General features: G+C 32.0%; 1 protein-coding gene and 1 pseudogene across 1 annotated transcript in view; one reads left to right on the top strand and one right to left on the bottom strand.

Annotated features, from left to right (window-relative positions):
* Reph (Regulator of eph expression) overlaps positions 1–19,184 on the bottom strand; it is a gene marked incomplete at its 3' end in the record, with an annotated part of 94,959 nt that overhangs the window by 54,469 nt on the left and 21,306 nt on the right. The gene's annotated exons all lie outside the window — the stretch shown is intronic.
* Positions 1,061–7,282, top strand: LOC148272570 (uncharacterized; annotated as a pseudogene).

The following is a 19,184-nucleotide window of genomic DNA, read 5'->3' as shown; positions in this document are numbered from 1 at the left end:
TCAGATAGACAGGCGACGTGGGACTATTTAAAATATTGTGAAGAAGTGGTAGAATGTGAATGTTTATTCTATGCCTGATACTGAGCCAGCGTAGTTGCGTGCGATATTCGGTTATGTGGTCGAATTTGCGAAGATTAAAGATAAAACGAATAAAAATATTCTGCAATCGTTCCAACTTATCAAGCAATTAAGAATTAGCATCTGGATAACATAGATAATAGAATACTACGTACAGAATACTACATACATAATGTATGTACATATGTGTTCATCATAAAATGTATGTAAGATTTACGAATTTAAAAATATCTTATATTTTATTACTTTTCTAATGATGTTTCACTGTTTTATCACAAATCTTTTCGTGTTTCAATTTAATGTGCTTTACCTTTATTATGTTTAACCATATCTATTAACTAGGCTTTCCTTTTACTTTAATAATATATATTTTTTCAATATGTTATAAATGTTGTACAAATTGGCTACGGCCGTTAATAAAAAAATGATTATTCAACAATAAATTTAATCGAAATATCACTTGGTTACAGTTTTAAAAACACTGGAAATTAAACACAAAACATATGTCAAGTTGTTTGGAGGCTGTTCAAACGTATAATTACATATGTGTTGTTATTAAAGAATGCAAAAAACAATTAAATAAGGTATAGATAACTATAATTGATAACGTACCCAACTAATTTGGGGTATTTTGATAGATGAAGCTACATCCTTAAACACAGGAACTTGTTAAGCTCATTGATTAAGTGTGAAAAATTAAAACAATCGAAAATTTAAGGACGATTTCTGAACTAAAAAATATATATGTAGGTCCATGAAATTGATTAAAAAATATCTTTTCCGGTGCAATTTACACAAAAATGTTTTGCGTATTTGACTATTGTTAGTATCAGGGTGGGTGAAGAATACAGTTCTGTGAGTGAATACAAGAATCTTAGACAAGTATTTTCAACTCGATGGCTATTTTCAGGTAAAAACACTAAAAAATACATTTGAGCGGAGAGCACGCCTCAAAGTGTAGTGGTAAGCACGGTTGCCTACCATGGTTAAGGTCCTGGGTTCGATTTCTGGAAAGGTCAACATGAAACATTTGTTTACAGGTGGTTTTACACTGCAAAATTCCTGAACTGGTACCTGATGCGCAAGACTGATCATCGGCGTTCCTGTAACAGGCGATCGTGAAACACTGCATTTACTTAACCAATGCAGTGTCTATACTGTCTATGCACCACCGGGTGTAGATAAGGCATGATGATTTTTACTCCCTTAAAATATATTTCAAGAAAATTTCAAAACCAGCAGGTAAATTTTAATCACATTATAAATATATACATATATGTGTATATATACTCGTATTTATAAATAGTTTATAACATAACATATGTATCCGTGAGTTTAAATTTTATTTATTTTTTTAATAAATGTTTTTTCCCATACTATCATATTTTTTACTGCCTTTTACAATTTTTTTTTTTGCTCCGCCTTCTATGGATAAAACGGAACCAATAACATAGTTACATGAGAGAAAGTTTCGGTAAAGAGTCGGAATAGACTTTTCGAAACTCACCTTTGTTTCCTAAAAATGATTAAAGGTACTCTTTAGAAACGTAACAAGGTCCTCCGCTATTGTGGTGCTCTGAGGTGAAAATTTCACGCTTCTGAAAAATCTTAGAGACGAAAATAAACTAAATTTTAAATACGGTTTTAAGCTATCAATATAAAGAGGATAGTTTCGTAAAAAAATAATCTCTCAGGAAAAGCACATCACTACAGTGTGTTAAAATTTATATGTGCCAAATATCCCTTCAAGAGTAAAGAGATGTGTATATTTTTGTATGGAAAATCGTTAAAACATCCCCCAAGAACTATGACACGCCATTTTGTCGACAATTTTGCTCCGTTGAACATGCTTACATTGCTTATAGTGTATATTTTATGCTTCATAAGTTTGAATCCATTACCAACATAGTGGTTTTCCAATACGCTGATATTTAAATCCAGGCAAATGGTGTAACGTATATTAACCCACCTGTCTCATTTAATTTTGCTTTTCATAACTGACGAAAGCCGACGACAACTGAATTTCAATGCGAGTTTGGAACATTAAACCGTATGTTTGGGTTTCAGATTTCATGAATGTTTTTTTTTACCATTTTAGGATCGATTACAGTGGTAATTACAACTCAGACCGGGCAGAGTTAAGAAAAATCGCATTTTCAATTATTGAAATCTCACCAAGAATCGAACACGGAACACACTTGAGGAAGGCGAGTGTTTTAGACACCACACCACGGCTCGGGGTCCACCAAACGATGATAGATTATAACTTTTCCGTTTTAAGGTAATGACGCTTTAAATAATGTAATGACTCTCTTATGTTCTAAAACGAAATGTTTTGACAAGTTGGGAGAGGAGCCATTACACCATATTTTATAATTATTCTGGCACGAACATCACAGTATAATATTATTTACATCGTACTCTTTTGATTTCAGCATCCTTACGTAATTGCGTACTGTATTTTCACAGTAACACCAGTTAATTTATGGTATAGCACTCCTTACTTTATATAAATAAAATGGCATTCGGTGATAAACAGTTCCTATTGCAGTTTTTCTTTTAAATGGATGACATAAAAGTACTAAACATTAATTTACACAGTTAATGAATAAATACAGTAGCGAGCAATTTAGAATAGCCTTTAACCTTTGAATATTTTATGACGATATTTCCTAGAGTGAATCACCTTTAAACTAATAATTATACAGTCAAAGAGCTATAATTTAAACACAAAAGTTACATAATACTCAACATAAACACGAAGAATATGAGTGAATATGATAAAAGAAAGAACCATTTAAAATGTGCTGTATATAAAATTCATACCTGGTACCTATAGATTATTAGATTATTGATCCAGTTATATTCATACCTGTTACCTATAGATTATTAGATTATTGATCTAATTATGTTCCTATTTACTATTAAATGCATGTACTCATATAACACACATCCTCTTTTACGAAAGCACTACCTCAACTTTCACGTTCATTTGGGTGTTCACTTTTTCCAGGTGATTGGTGGTCGCATACATAAGTCAGAAATTCTGATGGATGTAGGTCTCTTCGTGCCTGATAACTATCTTCGACAAAGACAGCATCGATTATTTTACCTACCACGATGCAGAACCAACCTGCCAATGCTGGTTGGTAGAGCAATCTTGCTACTTAATCGCATCGCCTCGAATGTCGACATATTTCACGACAGTGGGCCTTCCCTTAGGAAGGCACTTTCTAACTTTTAATTTTTCTTTTTACATTTTGTTATATTATTTTAATACCTATCTACGGTAATTTGTGATATATTATTGTGTTTAGAATGAATTGGGTCTTTTTTCTGTAATGTTCTAAATATCTGAATAAATAAATGAAAACTTACCCTAAAACAAGACCGAGGGTATTCCTATCGATTTTGCTCATCCTTAAAGAGAGCAAACCCTTTACAATTTTCAAAAAAACTATTTTTTTCGTCATATTTCGAAAGTATAATGTATTGAGAGTATACTGGAAAGAGAAAAAATTGAAAGATTAAATATTAACGGAGTTATAGCTATCAGTTATACCGTATACGAGCGAGGCAGGTTGCCGGAGCGCTTAGGGTGGAGCAACCTTTCTTTCACAATACCTTTGTATAATCCTTTATTGTACGTTTTGGCAGGGCATTGACTAAAGTACCGTTACATTGCATTAGGTATTGGTAAGACATTACATATATATGTAGCGTAAAACTGCGGTAAACTAAATGCACGTTGTCCGAGCATTAGAGTTAGTTTAGCTGGAAAGTTTGTCGTGTGCGGTTGACACAAAATACTACGGTTTGAGTATAAAGAGAAACGTAAATAGTGATGAAAATATGAAATGGCTACATATAATCATATTTTCTCAACAAAAGAATAGCCGAGTCATGAAAACTGCCCGACTAGCTTCAGAAAGTTATCGCATTAAAAAAAGATCCAAAGCTTGAAGATCTTAACTTACTTCATTACTTAGCGACGAGATTAAACAGCATCTCTTACCAATTTATAAATATTTATCCAGGAATGATTTACTTGAAAGATACTAAGGTGGCCATACCCAAAATGCTAATAAGTTTAATGAAACAGTTAGGCGATTATCTTTGAAGCACTAGCATATTTTTTTTCTTTTTTTTATATTTTTATTATTAATAAAACATATAATACAAAAATTACATATTGTACTAACAGGAGTTATTTAAAACTCATTTGGGACCGTACATAACAAAAAACATTTTTATGACAATACATAATATCATACAAATTAATACATCCGAAATAAAAAGAAAACATTACTGTATAAGAAACATAAAACACCATCTTATATAAACTACATTAATAATTATCAATATCAAAAAGATTTGGAAATATTTTTTAATTGCAACACTTCTGGATTTTTTATTCAGTTTTTCGTATCTTAGCTCATCAGGCAGTTTATTATATTCGGAATGGCCAATATTTTCCAAGGACCTACTGCCAAACTTTGTTAAGCAAAACATAAGACACATGAAGATTCCTTGAATAACGCGTATTGTAATTATGAATATTATGACCAAATATGTATTTTAAATTTGAGCGAGCAGAAAAGTTGATGATATTCAAAATCAAAAATAAAATCATTGAAATCTCAGCCTACATTGCTGCAGGGATATTCAATAAAGGCTACACATCCATTTTAAGAGAAATGAGTGAGTCAAATATAATTGTTGGCACCTACTTCAAAGTTTTCGCCGAAAACATAGGATGAGGAGCGATGAGAAGCGTGGTCATGCCACGTCTTCCTTGGTCGTCCTCGTCTCACGTTACCGTTCATTTTCGCCATATATACTTGTTTTACCATTCTTTTGTCGTCCATTCGTTCTACATGACCAAACCATCTCAGAGACCCATTAAAATAAGCATTAATTTATTTTATTTGCCGCGTATCGCGAAATGAATGTAGTAATATGAAATATGAGATAACAAGTTATAACTTACGAAATCCTTCGGACTAAACCTGTTCAAGTTGTATTAACATAACATTGTTATTATCACAACCTTGAGGCAGGTCAAAACTCTCCCGAGAGGGGGGACCTCGGCGGAAGGAATGCGGGGAGAGGATATGCCGACATAACTTATAAAAAACGAAATGAAATAACTCTTAACAAAGATAAATAGACGGTAGTAAACAGTTGCCGTAAAAAGGCAGAGTTATCCCACTTAACTACCAAAAACGGAGAAATCCATGTAATGAATTCAAGCTGCATTGTTATATTAGAGCGGCGTATACGTATACATGTTACATGTGAACATAAAACGAAACAAAAATAACACTAAAAAGTTATATATTATAGGGTCAAAGCACCAATGAATGACCGTTTAAGGTTCAGCTTGTAATGAAATCCACATTAAAGGTATAAAATTCATTATTTAAGCGTACAAATGAAAAGAAAACAATAAAAAACACATTAATTTTTCTAAGTACTTTTACTTTTTTATATTACAATTATAATTGATATTACTCTAAAACAATAGCAGAATCACCAGTGAATGACCACTACCACCCCAGTAAAAATAATACTCAGATTTAGTTACATCATAACATTATAAAACACCCTAACACATTAGAATATGGATATATCAAAGAATTGCATAAGAAATAGCATCAAATAAAACACTTACCACACCTTTCCTTATAAAAACACTATCAATCTCAGAACTATAACGGGAAGACGCACTATTACCTTTTGACAACTCACAGTTCAAAACTGATAGATTTGTTTCTTACCAAAAGATGTGTCCGCCTACTGCTTTTGTCATAGTTTCTAGTGTTAAAAGTTTTTTGACTGGACACATGTAACAATTCTTATTATATGTAAAACCAATGGTCATTTACTGGGGGGGTGGTCATTTACTGGTGCTTTGACCCTATGACAGATTTAGCATAATATAAACTCCTACAGAGAAAAATTCTAATGCTGAGCGTTAAAACACTTTAAAGTGTTTAATAAAGTTTTAAAAGGGTAAAACGACTGTCTGTAAAATATCAAATGAAACGAGTTATTTATGAACATCTACTACCTACCTATAAACAATGAGTTCTGCGATTTATCAAATATTTCAATACACTGTCTCCGTGGCGGCCTCCGTGATGTAGTGGTTAATACACTCGACTCACACATGGAAAGTTCTGGGTTCGATTCAGCATTTACAGCACGGTATACAATTCACCACTGTAATTGGGCCTCCAGTAGCTCAATCACAAATAACTACCAACGTGCTAGTAAGCGACGTGATAACGATTTCTCACCATGGTTATTTATCGTATTCGCGATCACAATGGAACATCCGTGAACAACTAATATTGAATGTCAAAAAATTTACGTTTCACGACGTATAATCCTGCGCAATTACATATTTGAATTTCACAGGTGTAAATATGGAAAATATTCCAAAACTGCTATTTTTATTTATTTTTTTATTATTTACCATGCTATTTAGTGCATTTAGCCGGCGGTTGGCAAGCCAAATGTCAAGAAAAGCAGTCCCCATAGTAATTGCAATTTAATTTTAACTTTTTTGTATTAGAGACTCCTTACTATTTTGCAAATGCAATATATTGTATTATTTTTTAAATTAAACGCCGATGTTCCGTCAATTAACTGTATTTATTTACGAGGAAAACAAAAAACAAACCGACACGAGCGTTGAAATAAAGATTACACACGCGTCGACTTATGACTGCGATAGCTTAAGCATGTTCATTATTGTTCATTGTGATCGCTCAAATGATTAGCATGTTTTTAAGCACGTCGATATTTATATGTGATTGAGCTACTGGCCTGTAAGTTTTATCTTCATTTTTGCAAGCAACTCACTCTGTCCATTTCGACAAAAACGCAACGAAAAATATAATAAAGTCTTTAGAGTACACTTCAGTTGAGGCTAGTGTATTGCAAAAAGTTAAGTTAAAAATAAGTTTAAAAGAGTTGAATAATTGTTAACAGTGAAAAATTTTTGGTGCAAATAACCCGGACGATTAACTCAAGTATAATATTTTTAAACATACTCAAAATATTGCTGCCGATTTTGTACTGCAATCGATAATAAATTATTTTTTTATTATATAACGTAATGTCATGCTTAGTTATGGTCCACTGAGCCACTGAGCAACAATTAACGAGACAAAATGCACATTACAGATTACAATGATTCATGCGGACTTTGCTAACCGCGAGAATACAAACAAAATTTAGTTATAATCATAGAATTACTATTAAGTACAGAATAAAAATAAACTATATTACTTAGCGAAGATTAGATCCTAAGCATAATGTTTAGAATCGTCAATGGCGTTTTGGAAAAAAAAAAGTCTTACATCGATACTATATTCCTTAAAATGTAACATGATTAGAATGACAGTTGTCAGAAAAAGTGACGACATAACTTTGTAGTAACGTCAAAGGAGTTATTTATCTTGACACACGAAAAATAATTTGTATCTGGCGTGTTAATTTATTTTTTTAATACAATGCTTGAAACATAAATCAACATTAACATATAAAATCAGCTTTAAAACTAAAATAAACCTAATTATTAACGACGTTCTTACAAGATTATATCATTTTGCAAAAACGTTAGAGATGGGACAAATTGATCAATGTAAATTGATCGAATAAAAAAATTATTCATTTGATGTTGTTCATGAAAAAAGTATAAATGTCTCATTTTCTGGTGAATAATTGTGTTAAACAGTACTATAAGAGCCTTTTTTTGCGTTTTTTACAATATCAATTTTCGGAAACAGAGTTTCATGATTGCATGAAATAACTGATAAAATCGATTTGATCAGTGATAATACAGTTTTGTATGTGAAATCGAACCAGGGCCTGAATTACAGTGGGAAGTTAACATTTATCTTCAATTTTATTTACAAAGTAAAATTACATTTTCTGTTTGAAAAATAGAATATGCATGCAATATGTTTTTCTTAACATGTTTGATTACAGGTAATCGACGAAGATACTTTATATTTATACAAATATGCACATTTTCGTACTTAAATACCGGTTTTACTTTATACTATCTTGATATGTACCGGTAAAGATATCGTTTGTAAATGAGGCCCTTAACCCTTAACGACATGACAAGTGCTTTGGACACGATTATTCCCATTTAAAAGTCCTGGAAAAGGATATTGGGTGGAAATGAGACCGCCTCGTAATGTACAGGTTACTACGTTTTCCTAGTATCCCTGAGGTCCCGGGTTCGATTCTCAAAAAGATCGACGTAAAATATTAGAATAAATCAGTCTGAACTGGCACTTGAAAAAATACTGATCGTCTAGCCTTGATTCACTGGATACGATGCAATCGCAGTACTAATGCAGTGCCTTATGCACTATTTTATTTAAACACGCTAATTTTCAACAGTGTTTTGAGTCTGTCCAAATGTTTGTAGACATGCTGGATTCCCTCTCTGGGGAGCGATTAAGATCTAAATTTGAAAAAAAAATTGAGAAGGGAATATGGAAGTTTACGCACGACTTTGATAATTCCTTATCAAAAATGGTTTACCTTAATGTTGCATCAAGTAGGATAATTTTCCATTGTGTTTTATTTCATTCCTCCTTCCCATTAAAGACCGGTAATTTAATTATTTGCACACACATATTTGATTTTTAATATCCACTTTTTTATTTACCTCTATTCGTTCGATAGGTAATACGAATTAGGCACCTACTCAACGAACATGAGATATTGATTGTTGTGCTATAAAATTTCTCTAGAAACGGTTCTTTTAATTCGGTAAATTAATCAAATTGCGACACATTTTGAAGTACAGGTATTCAAAAACAAAAATTGACACAATACATAATATACACTATTTAGAGTTTAACAATCTATTTAGCATTATTTATAAAAATAATAATGTAATGTAGACCTGTTATAGCAAAACACGACTTCATATTTTTTTTTAATAAGAGAGATATATCAAGTCGTTTATTCTTTATTCTCATGTGACATAATATCGACACAAGGGTTAAACTTTATCGGTTTGTAAGTAAAAAATTGTGACAATAAGCCCCCAGTTTTACAGGAAACATCTAAAACAAATAAATCAACGAATGAACAAAAATACAACATGCTTGAACAATAAAATGTATAAAATTAAAAGGTATATCTTCCCTTGGTAAGACTTATTGCAGACTAATAATTATTCCCATGGACAGTATGGAAACCATTAACAGTATTGGTTTTACTCACGGAGATAATAATTAATGGTTCGTTTCAGTTGACTCTCAAGTAACCACAAGATACATGAAACCAAATACGCTCCAAAATGCCAGAATTTGTATAAGATCGTTTTAATCAAGCTCGAAACCCTTCAAAGAAGATGAATGTTCCTTTTGACCTTTAAACGAACAGGATACCACATACCAAAAAAACAAAATGGAGAATTTAATAATGGAGCAAAGACGTCTGGTGTTGTTAGATCCTTAAAAACAGATTCATTTAATATTTTTTCTAAAGGCTAATCGAATATATAATTTCTGAAAATTAACAAGGGATTGTCTTTTGTTTTAGAACATTAATAATCAAAACCTTTTTACCGACATAATATGAAAAAAAGATCTCAACTTAAACAAATCAAATCTACTATTCCAAAAATTTTTTTTTTATTATTATGGTAGTATTTTATCGAATTGGAGTTACGCTCTCCTTTAGTTCCACCAATAAAGTCAGGTTTAAAAAAGTTTTAAGTCAGTAATTAACAAAATGGCTTAGAAATTACTCATTTGCCCATTCGACGAAAGGCGCAATAATAATTATTATTGAACATCAAAAATGGTATGTATAAATTAGTAATAATAATAATCCAACATATTAGCTTAACTTTTTATGGTGCAATCGGCCCAAAGGACTTCGGAAGAAACGCTATGTTCCTTTTGACCTTCAAAATCTCAAGATCTAGAAGTTTTAAAGAGAAGATCGATGGATAAACTAATAGAGTACGTGGCCTTCTTAGTTCCCAAAAGGATTGGTATCCATCCGAGGATTCTTATCATATTCCAGACAGGTTCATAAAATCCCGGTTTATCGATTCTCTCTAGATAATAAAGTGAAAACTTTGCGATGGATGGTGATCTGCGAACAATATCACGTTGACATTACCGCGGTTACGTAAAACGATCTCGTCGTCCGCGTCCGTCCCCTACCTACTACCTACAGGGCTACAGGGTTGCCAATTGTGGCGATTCCGGTTTATACGAAAACCTCGCCATTGTTTCCTCATCCGCCAGTAATTATGCATAGATATACATTGGCAACACAGATGCGAGTCTAAAATTACAGAAGGGGAAATTCCGTGAGCGAAACTATGAAAATCGTAGAGAAAAATACTCTTACCGAAGAGCAAAAAACATATTTATTTATTAATCGTGTATACGTGCATACGTAGTTTCAGGGAACTTATAACACAGAAGCATTTACAAGGATAACTTCTACATGATGATTTATCATTATAAGTAGACATTATAATAATAAATATGTATATTCAAGCATTCTTGTCCTAATCCCGCCCAATTTACAGTAACTTGATGTTCTTAAAATAAATATTAAAAAATTCTTTGATTATTGAAAATATTTACGAGTACATGAAAATAACATTTTTATATGTATAAACTTATATGTATTTATTTGATATGTAATATAATTTTTCACTAACTTTGTATACTTTGTGGAAATCTGTTATTAGTTCTGAGTAATTAATTAATATTAATATTAAGAATAATGAGTTAAATACAGGAGTGAGACATCTGCTCAAATTATGGTTAATGAGAGTATTAATGATAGTTTTTAATGTTTAATAAGATAATAAAATATGGTATGGTATAGTATGTATTGTTTTTCAAATAAATTATGATGAATGTAGGTTAAGTATGAAAAATCGAAGCAATATATAAGAACCTGCTGACGTGTTGTATGCTTTCAATTCAGCGGGACTTTAATTTTAAGACTATTGTGTAAATATTTTTGAAAAATAAAATACGACGGTTCACATCTTCCAAAACACTTGATATGCAACCGAAATTCTCCGGATAGCGACTACAATTCCTGGACGATTCCGGGTAATCCGGTCAGGTCGGCAACCCTGGTTACGTAGCCAGTGGCTAGTTCCCCATTCCCTTGTGGGCCGATCAGTGTTTGTATTATATTAGAATACAATTTCGGTACACGCTGCTTTAATAGCGGTCACGACCGGGGTGTCCTTGAATGTCATACCCAATGAACGGCCACCTATATTTATTTGTACATTGTGACGGCACCACTGAACACATACACAAATAATATTGTATTGTGCCAGCATTATCTTCAGCGTTTGAAATTATGTGTCGCATAGTACAGAATAATAAGGCACACCGTAATCAGAGGTTTCCAATCTGAATACAAATGAATGTCGAATAGATCTTTACAGAGACGGAGAAAAATATTATGGATGGAGAGGCTTAAAAACTGGCAATAGCTGGTGTAAGAAAAATTGACACTTAAGAGAACTCATTCGTTGTTAAATCAGGCCTAAAGCGGAGGGCGATAATAACCTCCGCACAGAATATGCAAGTATAATGTTATAAATGTGTATGTTTCTTCAAACGCGAAATTTAAACCACAATCAAAAAGATTACCGATAATAATTTTTAAAAAAGGTGAAAATAATTTTCTATTTATAATCCATTTTCATCATTCATATTATTTTATTTTAAGTTATCAAATGAAGGGTAAGAACGGGCTAATTAACAAATAATGAATTTAACGGGTGAGCAAAAAGAAGAATGAAAACCTTATATGTGGGACTCTGGGTTCATGTATTTAATAAAATAGGTTTTCAATTAATGTAATATATATAATTTCATACAACCACAGAAAAGAACAAACTAAAAAGTCTACTTTATATTTTTTTTAACTTTTTTTTAACTGACAAAAACGAGCTTGTTACCATTAAGGTGCCTCAATGCTTGTCGTTGCAGCCACATTTTTGTCAAATTTTGGCTGTTTTTTTTGCCAGCCGGTTGTAAGACAGGAAGCCACATTTTGTTATTTAAGAACATCGTCACCCCAGACAGTAAAACTCGCAACTCTTAAATTTCTCCGAAAATGAGATTTGAACGCCATATTAAAGTTTAAATTATTTTACATCTTCGGTGAAAACCTCGAAAATGCGTGAAATAGTTTAAGATGATAACAGAAAAAATAAAAACCTCCAAACTCCATCACGTTCATAAGTCAAATTGGAAATTTATCTGATGTCGAATTAAATAAAATTGATGAAAATCGGGCAAAATTTTTGCATTTTTAATTTGAATACAAAAATTATGAAAAAAGAATAATGAATAAAAAAGTTGTTATTTGTCATTTATAGAACGATTTAGAAAGTGGCCTAAATGCCGAAAAGTTTGCTTCAATATTTTACATTTTCGAAATTGATAAAATATCACTAAATATTCCACTTAGAAGCAATAAGATTATTTTGTACAGTGATGGTTGTACGTATCAAAATATAAAGTATGTGATGTCTAATGCTCTACTCAATGCAGCTATGAACTCCAAAATTTGGAAGATTGAGCAGAAATATTTGGAAAAAGGGCACACCCAAATAGAGGCCGATTCCATAAATGCCACAATAGAAAAACGTTTAAAAAATAAAACATTAATGTTCCGCAGAGTACTACGGTATTTGTAAGACAGCCCGAAAAAATTCACAGCCTCACGATGTTTATAATTTACACCATGTTTTTTTTTTAATCTTCCGATTTTTTTATTTTTGTAAAAATAATTCAGCCAGAAGAATCTCATCCACATCAATAAAGGTTTCAGCTCTTTTACTACTGACAAAAGTCGAAAGATGAGGGAGTTGAGGAAATGTGAATGTTTAAACATATGCAGAATTGTGAATATTATATAATACAAACACAAGAGTCTTACTCTTTTTTGGCAAGTTAATCCTGAATTGTTATTTTTTTTTATTTCTTTATGTATATTTTTGTGTTAAATAAAGGTTTATAATAAAAAAAGTAACATTTACTGTATTGGAATTTACAGGTCATATGTGAACTGTCTTTAGCTGGTTTAAGTGGCCCCTTTACGCACTGTGTAACTACACCATTCTGCCTATGTTTAAACATCCACATTTCTTTTTTTTTATTAATATTTTTTGTTAACAAAATATTGCATTTTCTTAGAATTTACATTTACTGCTGTCAACGCCTATATTAACATAAACATTTGTCTGTGGCCCTCAATTTAATTTTCCCAATTCCGATAGGGACAACTCTTCCATCTGTCGACTTGTGTGAAATAAGTGGATGTTTAAACAAATGCAGAATGGAGAATGTTACACAATAAAGCGGCCATTTAAACCAGCCAATGTACATGTTCGGACTTCTATATTCCTCCTCAAAAATGTTTTCCCTCTCTGTTGAAATAAATTTTAGTATTGACACTTGCTGAAAACACATATTATTATAGATTAATAGATTTTCAGGCATAAATTAAAATGTTTTTTTTATGATTGCTAAAAATATCTTACGAACACTGAATTATAAGTTACAAGTATTAAACCACTCGACACTTTTGCATGGACTTGTTAAATATTTTAATTATATTCAGATTAGAAACAGCACGCGCAGCGTGATTAAATAATAAATATTCATTGGTTGCATGTTTTTTTAAAACAAAACAAAAAACATTTAAAATGTGGCGGAGAAAAAGTCGATACGTTGTATTGTATATGTTGTATTTTGTCTGTTATTAATTTTATTTTATATGCACTTACAGTGTACAGGAACAATCTAACCTTATGCCAAGATAGAAACACAATTAACGCAATAACAAATAAAAACTAAAGAAGAATTATGATTTTAAGAGTCATATTTTTTTAACATATTACAACAGAGATGAAGAACTTTTTAAAGAGGGTAATATGTAAGTCTAGGCATCCACAGGGCTTATGACCTGTCATTAGCTGGTTTAAGTGGCCACTTTATACACTGTGTAACATTCACCATTCTGCCTATACTTGAACCTCTATATTCCTTCACTTCTTCCATCTGTTGACGTTTGTAAAGTTAACGGGCTGGAACTTTTTTCGTTGCGGGTAAGATTCATATTTTTTTTAATAAAATTTTTTTTTTTTGCATTACAATAGGTATACATTAGTTACAAGTTACAAAAACACAAAAAAAACTATTACATTAACACAAAAAAAATATATTTTACCTAACGCAACGAACCGTCTGAAAATATTTTTAAATTTTTGTACTTCTCGGACCAGGTGGATTTATCAACAATGTTTCAAGTTTGTCCAAATTTTTATAGACAAGGACTGAATTCAACCTCCTAGGGAACTGTTAATATTAGGAGCTGAAAATATAGGCAGAATGATAAATATAACAGTGTGTAAAACAGCCACTTAAACCAGCCAATGACAGGTCATAAAGCTTGTGGATGCCTAGACTTCTATATTCCCTCCACTAAAAAGTTCTTCATTCCTGTTCTAATATGTCAATATTAACAGCTCCCCATGGGGTTGAATCCAGTCCTTGTTTACAAAAATTTGGACAAACTCAAAACATTGTTCATATTTGTAATAAATATTTAAACAATATTTAGAGGACGTCCAAATTTTTGTAGGCAAGGCTAGATTCCACCCCCTAGGGAGAGTCAAACAGTTTTTGTGTGATAACATGAGATTCCAGATAATGTTTGTTTCATAAATTACATGAGTGAAACTATGTTTAAGAGGCAAAAAATCTTGCTATTGGAGAGTATTAAGCCTTCATAATATAGAGCCATCACTCAAGGGTTCCTGGCCTGATATGCTGTCCCAATTTACGCCTTAAATATTTTGTTATATTTTGTAATGTTATTTTGGTCAAATAAAATAAATTTACATGAAGTGAGAGTGCAAATTTCAACATACGGTTTTATCAAAATGCAACGAACCGAATAAAAAAAAAGCACGCAAGACAATAGGAAATCAAAGTCAATTAAGTTATTAAAAAACATTTTGGTGATTCGTTAGTAATTAGGTAGTACCTACTCGTATCATTAGTGGTTACTCGCTACCCATCATTCGGGGAACGCGAGCGTGTTAAAACAATAATCAAGTTAAAATATAGACTGTAGTGTACCCCACCCAGACGATATTATGTTATGTGCGTACTAGCTGGTCTCTAGTCTCCCACCAAGAATCTGGTTTGTGTATATATTTACACGAGACCTGTAGTTAATAGTATTCTTTGTACATACGACAAAAAAGGAACTACGATATATTCCTGTCGCGCGCCATGCGCTCAACTTCATATAAGGAAAGTTGCCCAGTATCTAGAAACATTAACGTATAAAATACCTATAAATTCATACCCGTACCGAGCTATCTGCAGTAAGTATAAGTATGAATTCATGCATGAGCATTTCCTTAAGCTTTCCATTCATGTCTTCCTGGAGTCTATAAAGCAAAGAATAATATATTTTTATCAATGAAATATAATTGGATAATTTTCTTTGATGAGACATGAACAATTGACGCTAGATTTTGTAAGGTTGTTGATTTACATGATGGGTTATCTACATCCGATATTTTTTTTTCTTCAAAACGAGTCCCTTATCACGTTATGAACCATAATATTGATTGGACCAGGTGCCTACTGCAGCCAATTACGGTCATAATTAACGAGAGAAAATCGCAATCGATTGACAATCGAAAGAAATCAATGTCAAGCTTCATTATTTAAATAAGGTAAGATTGGAGCTTTTTCTTACTTACTAATTTATTAGGTATCTACTTAAAACGCATCATTACACTTTAAAAGTAAATAATATTTATAAGCTACACGCTGCACACAGGCTACTTATAAAATGATGACAGGCGTCAACCGAGTTTTCGTCTTAAAATAATTCATAAATAACTGAAATCAGCGGGAAAACGAGTATGTTAAATATTGTGAGATACATAGTTCTATGGGATACGAACGAGGATTTTGGCATTCGCGAAACGAAGACACGACGTATGCACTCTGAATAATTGAGATATATGTGCGTATTTTCTATTTTTATGGATGATAAAACTTTTAACATTACGTGCATTTTGTTTTATAAATGCAGAAGTGCTACTTGTTTTTAAAGGCATAAATTTGACATCAGAATGAATTATGTGGTTGCCAACATGTCAACAAAAATTACAGACATATTAAAACTCCTTAGTACACTTACACAAGCGTACAAAAATGATTAGGTACTTGCAACATTACATAAAGAGGAACATAATAAAATAGGATTTAGATAAACAATAAGCGAAACGCACACGCATTTATCATGCTACAATGTTGCAATACAATCTACTACTGTTCGCACTAATGCAGTAACTTTAGAAGCTTAAGAGCCCGTGACATTCAGCATTCAGCGTTTGGCTTCCATTTGCAGTCTCGTGCGTGTAACGTGTATCGTATGTAGATGTAGATACTAGATACATAGAGCATGCGTGCTGCGCCTGCGGTCGCAATTATTGTAATATACTACAGGGCATAGCTATATCCATTCAAGAATAAGGAAAACTTTATCGTTTGCAATATTAACTTGAGTAGAACGATACGCGGGAATAATACAAGAAACGAAAATAACAAGCAAGCAGCGCGGTTGTCCCAAATTACGACAAATATTTCTCAAAAACATGTTTTATTATTACATAGAAATCTTGTGTAATACGTACTAGAGGCGCAGAATTCATCCGTGTTTTGGAAACGGGGTTGCGGTTACGTGTTCTCTGCGCGTTTAGTATAAAGAATTATCGAACAGTAAAAGGAACACGAAAATTTGATAACGTTCTCCAGAAAAGCTTATCTGGTTATTAAAATCTATGTTTTACTATCCTTTGAAATGATGTAACATAAGTAAAGGCGTTAAAATTGTTCATAGCCATTATACTTCAATAGATATTAAGGCCGCGCGATCATGAATTGTGGTCGAAAGAGTGAACTTGAATATCCTGAAAGAAAAATGAAGCAATCGTTTAAAATCTGATTAATTTGTTTGCTTTGTCATTGCCAACGACGATCACTTGAAATTTCAGAAAATTATTAAAATTTCAAAATATATAGCCTATTCTACAAAATTAAAGACCAAATGATTATGTACGAAGCTTGTGTTCAAAATTAACTGAGCTACATGATCGCCTTCTGGGGAACCGGTAACAAGACAGACATAACAAGGATACAAAGACAACAAAATAAAATCGTAAAACTAATATACAACTTCTACTCGACCCCTACGACTGAACGTTACAAAAAAACACGCCAGTTTGACATAAAATACTAGTCAAAAATTGAGACGGTAAAAATTGTACGTACACAAAATTGCACTAGGAAACATACACGATGAGACGATGACATAAAAATAACCAAAAATATTGACATACACAAATATAATATAATATAATACAAGACAACAACAACACCCCCACATTAAACAAGTAAGGACAAATGCAGGACATTCTAACAGTGGACCTAAACACTACAATCACTTACCTGACTCTTCGAAAAAGTATAATGGAGATTTTTTTTAAATCAACATTAAGCACATGATGACCACACTAACCTACGAAACATGACTTGACATATTACAATAAAATACTTTGTATAACCCTAAGGGGTTTTCTAAAATTACAAATAAATAGAATAATAATGAAAAAAACGCTTTGAAAGCCATTCATAATCAGACGGCTGGACGACATATTGCTATGCAGTAGAATAATATTATTATTGAGTATTTTTACAGAGATATTTCTGATAATAACTGCAGGATTGTTAATCTTTCACAAACGCCTAGACGGATTCAACATCAAAAAAGTATTTTGGCCATATTTGCTTTTGGCTCTTTGCCACGAAGTGAGTTATTTTCATGTTTAACTGTTAAATTAAGTAATTACTATCTTGTAATTAATGTTGATAATTCATTATGACACTTGACACTCCGCACAAGCAGTCGCAAATGAAAACTTTAACTAGAAGTACGCACAAGACTTTTTCAACAATATATACAATTCGCTGTTGAGTAAACTATTTGGTAAGTAATTACAAAGGAGAATAGTGTACATTTTCTTATGTATATGCTCGTATACATTATAAATTGCTAGCAGGGAGATACGAAGTTTTATTCTTGTGTGTTATTTCAATGTGGTGAAATGTTTATACAAAAGTTTACATACGTTAGGTTTCGGAATATTTTTTGACTATAAATTATACAAAAACTAACATGTGGTTAACAGATTGTCGAAGGGTAGTGTCATCTGATTCTTAATACCAAAACATCAGTAAATTGGTAAAGCTTTAATGAGAAATTTTATTTAGTATCGGTAAATGCCTTAAGTCATTAAATATTATTGTTTTATTTTATTTCATTTTAAGATTCTTCTCATCGTTTCTTTGAATCCCATAAAATATGTGTATATTTATGTTTTTCCTATTTGAAGATGTTTTTTTTTATTTTTATATCCGAACATGTTTTTCACTCTTTTTTGTACTTTCATTGATAACCTTACATAATACGGTGGCCTCCGTGGTGTAGTGGTCAAGATGCTTGACTCACGCACGGAAGGTTCCGGGTTCGATTCCCGGTGAGAACACAAAAATTAAAATATGATTTTTCTCAAGCCTGGTTGTTCTGTGATGTAATTCACCACTGTTATTGGGCCTCCTGGCCTGTTGTAGTGCAAAAAAAATAAATTAACTCACTATACTTTTCATTAAAATATATCTGCCTTTCAATTTATCCGAATCAATAAGTTTATATAATATTCTAATATTTTGATTGTGCTTATGGGAGAAAAGTCAATGATAGGAATTTATGATGTGACCAAATATCTACAAACTTACTCACACATTATCAACTATATCACACAACTGTGTAAAATATAAAACTATGTAACCGTACTGTATGTTTCCTGGATAAAAGAAAAATAAAAGAAGAAAAAAAAAAAGCTGTTTTATAAATGAAAGTATCCCATATTTAAACACGGACGATAAAATCTATAATCCGTAAAAAAAAATCATCGATCTAGC

The sequence above is a fragment of the Micrasema longulum genome, unplaced genomic scaffold, assembly GCF_059751315.1.
Source record: "Micrasema longulum isolate JH-2025_06_02 unplaced genomic scaffold, ASM5975131v1 h1tg002286l, whole genome shotgun sequence".
In the NCBI taxonomy this organism is placed as follows: domain Eukaryota; kingdom Metazoa; phylum Arthropoda; class Insecta; order Trichoptera; family Brachycentridae; genus Micrasema; species Micrasema longulum.
Note: the sequence above shows the minus strand (reverse complement) of the source record. Positions and strands in the feature narration are given on the sequence as shown.